This window comes from Notamacropus eugenii, chromosome 1 (genome assembly GCF_028372415.1).
Source record: "Notamacropus eugenii isolate mMacEug1 chromosome 1, mMacEug1.pri_v2, whole genome shotgun sequence".
Lineage (NCBI taxonomy): Eukaryota > Metazoa > Chordata > Mammalia > Diprotodontia > Macropodidae > Notamacropus > Notamacropus eugenii.
The window spans coordinates 453,972,751-453,976,771 of record NC_092872.1 but is presented as its reverse complement, the minus strand read 5'-3'; the positions used below and the strand labels follow the sequence as shown (position 1 = coordinate 453,976,771).

Below are 4,021 nucleotides of genomic sequence, written 5' to 3'. Positions count from 1 at the left end.
ATTATTATAAAAATAATTTTGACCTTGCAAAGACCTCCTGGGAGTCCTCAGACCACACTTTTGAGAGATGCTGATTTGTAGCAAGAATGTTGATATGAATTATTCTTTCAGTGGTTTTTTGCCTCATAGCCTGCTGGACAAGACTTACATGTTCAGAGTACAAACAATCAAATTGGTGTTTTTGGATACTCTAAAAATGATCTGATTTTTGGCATATTTTGAGCTGTCTTTATATTGTTAGTCACTACAGTCACTGAAGATACAGAAGAGAACCATATAAGATAGGACTGGATGGTTGATTTTCTAATTTTTTCTGTTCCATTGGTTATTGTAGTAAAAAAAATTATCATCTAATATTAAAAAACACCACTAATGCAATTTGCAAAATCAAAGTTGACTGATCCTATTGTTTTATGGAGATGTTAGGCAATCAATGTTACAGTTCAGCAAGAGTATTGTCATTGATACAATATTGATTCTACACCATGAGAATCAATGTAAAATATCTATTTACTATTTGGAAGAGTTCATCAATCTCACCAATCAATACTATCACAAAATGTAACTTTATAAAAAGCTACAACTTTTTCTAAAGGGACAAAAGAAATATGTTCTCCGAGGGGACATACATCTTTGAGTTGAATGGAGACCTGGTTCTCTCCTCTTCCCACCCTTCTTTTGCACTTACTCTCTAACTTTTGCATCCCAAGCCTTGTGCTGACAGCAGCTACTGGATATCTTCCGAAAGGCCAGGAAAGTCACACAACAATTTTCCTGGCTTGGCCTAGCTGTTCAGGAAGAGTCTGAAAAACAGAAAGGTTGGTTTCCTTATCTATAAAATAAGGGGATTGAGTTAGATGAGCTCCAAAGTCCCCTCCAGCTCTAAATCTATTATTGTTCTATCAACTGTAAAGGTGGGTACAAATTATTATTCCAGTCCCCAAAAAGACATGTGTGTTGCTGCCTCAATGGGAGGCATGCAGCTTGGGAGGGGAAAAGATAAGTGAGATCAACTTACCCTAAAGTGTGCAGCAATGGAGAACTGGAACTTTTGGCAGAGCAATGAAAATAGAAATGCTTCCAGAATGATTTAAGGCATCACTTTGTGTGGCACGCAGGGCTGTTAACACTCAAGCAAAGGGGTAGAAAATCCTAAATGGCTCAGAGGCATCAAAACCCTATGCTTACCAAAAAGCATGTGAATGCTTCAAACTATTCCACAGCTAGTTCACTTTGAAAGAGCTGAGACAGTTAGTTATTGCACTTCCAGCATAATCTCTGCACAGTCTGACTCCTGGAGAGGTCAGAATCTCTCTAGGGTAGAGGGAAAGAATATATAAAGAGACTCAATGAGAGGGAGAGGGAGAGATGGAGCGAGAGAGAAAGGGAGACAGACAGACACACATAGAGAGAAGAAGGGAGTGTCGGGGAGAGAGACAGAGAGACAGACAGAGACAGAGAGAGCAGAGAGACAGAGAGAGCCAAAGTATCCAGGCCTTAATTCCAGGAGTGAGCCTCTGAAATAAGAGGTTACATATTGAGCAAATTATGTTATTAAGACTGGTTAAATTATTATGTTTGTGCAACAAACACATCCTCTAGGGCCACTCCCCTAACTGGGCACTCACAATCCTGTGTCCTTGGGATCCCTGGAGGGCAGCTGACTCATCTCCTTAGGATCCTAGCATAAACCTAAGGAACTGAGGCTTCCAATATTATAGTTACTGAGCTTTGCCTGATGTACTCTCCATTAATAATCATGTCATCCAGAATTAATTAGTTTTTAGCAAAGGCATTTATGGAAAAAGTATAGCAAAAATTGTTGGTTGAGAGCTGGAACCAGAGAACAAAGTTGTGTCTTCCTGGTTGCTTGCCTTCATGATGGTGGTTAGTGCTTGATCACAGGATGCTAGGAAGGGGTAGAGGGGAGGGTGGACCTTGGGGAAAGACCGGTTGAGCCATAGGCTTGTGGATGTGGTGGCTGCTGTCCTTCAGGGGGTTTTCAGGGCACGATGAAGAGAATGAAAAATGGGTGAAGCAATTGGCACATGTGGAATTGTCAGGAATTATAGATTCTGAGGTTTTTTTTAAGCAAAAACCAAGATGTGAAAACAAATGTAAGATTTTTGGAAATTGACACAATGGAAATCAGCCTATTTTTCAAGTGGACACTATGTGTTTGCTGGAGAATATGAAGATACTCTTAGGACCTGTGTTCTGTTTGAAGAAAATGCAGATCAGGTGGATGCAGAAAGTAACCATAAAACAGAGCTGAATTTTAAGTGCCATACAATGAAGAGGTTGAGTGTGATGAGAACACTTCTGATTGAGGAGAGAGAGAAAAAAAATAGGTGGTGTAGAATGGATGTAGGTCAAGGACAATGATTTTTCATACAGATCCAACATGATCTGTAGCTTTCCACATCAGAAAGCAGGTGAGGAAGTTGCTTCTCAAACCTTAGACAAAACTTTGGAAATGGAAGAGCAAGAGATACAAGCAAAAGAGAGTACAGGCATGGGCAATGAACTGGAAAAATCAGACCACTTGGAAATGGGGGATGCAGGTCCTACTCTTGGTACCTCTTCTGAGACAAAAGATTCTACTTCTATGGAAACTCAGGAGTCTACCTTAAAAGCCACTTCATTCTTATACATTTTAGACTTAGGGATAAATAGAGCTCTGATTTTGGAGAATTAAGTGTACAGCTTTCATTTCTTAATGGATTCCATGACTATTGGCCATACATTGCATATATCTGGATACATCAGGTAAAACCCAGATTTTTTTTTAATGGGGCTTTGTCATTGTTTGTTTGTTTCTTTTTAGGATTCCTCTCCTTCAGATTCTCTAAATTAGAAGTTATGGCTGAAGCGGGTATTGTATGTAGGTGAAGGTACCATTTTGGATGACTTAACAGATTTCTGGGAGTTTAAGTAGAGGGATTCTGAATGCAAAATAGCTATGAATTCAAAACTTTCTTTCTGGTCCTGCTAATTAATCAAGGTACTTTGTTTGGTACCAGTTGATTGTACTGCAGATGGGATCCCTGTCCTTTACTACCTCTTTATCCCTCCCCAACTTAATTTTATAGAGTTGTGAGGAACTCTCAGAGGTTAAGTGATTTGCCCAGGAGTCATACAGCTGGTATGCCAGGCAGGTACCTAGTGACTCACAAGGCTTTCTCCTCTCTATCATGATTCTGCTCTAGTTTGGAATAACTGCCATAAATTTAATTTTCAGAATTATTACAGACTTCTGATTCTTTAATATTGGATACATACACCCTACTTCTACAGTGAGAGGAACTACAGAGGATGTACAACCTTATAATGTTGTACAGCAAACCATTCCAGAACAAACAAGGGTCAGATAAATGTATTTTAGCTTCTCAATTGTTTATAATAATGTTTGATGTATGGTAAAACAAAGTCTTAATTTTCAGGGGAAAAAAAAGGATAGTTGGCATAAAACACTTTTCTGAAACCAAGTATATAGTCTCCCCTTACAGACACAAGGTCTCTAGGGAGAGTGGGCTGCACCATGGTACAAAGGTAGTGAGGCACATGTATGAGAGAATATGTGGGGCCAAGAGGTACCTGTCACTTGACCCTGGAAGACCTTTTCTCCTTTGTGGAGTTTTAATGAACTTCCCCTCAGGTGGAGCTCTTCAATGGGGTCCAAAAATCAGTTCTTTTCTAGAATTCATAGCTGGCATGTCACTCTATCAAGAAATGTCACAATCCTGAAGCTGCTGCTATCCTCAGATGCTTCCACTTGTAACACTTCCAATACCAAGGGCCAATTCCACTCCGGTGGCTCCTGCCATTGGTAGCTGGTGAGACCATTGACAGAACCTCTGTGTGTCCTAAACTCATGAAGCTATTGCCTAGATGTGACTACCACCTCAGAAAACTTATTTACATAAGAGAAAGAGCAAATGGTAAAGACAAAAGTGCTCTTATACTCACAGCCATGAATAACTAGGTGGGAGATAGAACGGATGCCTTCCCTCCACCTGAC

The 4,021-nt window shown here is 39.9% G+C and overlaps 1 pseudogene; it reads left to right on the top strand.

Moving 5' to 3' along the window:
• Positions 1-1,972: 1,972 nt before the first annotated feature.
• On the top strand, positions 1,973-2,698 carry LOC140518408 (general transcription factor 3C polypeptide 6 pseudogene; annotated as a pseudogene).
• Positions 2,699-4,021: the final 1,323 nt, after the last annotated feature.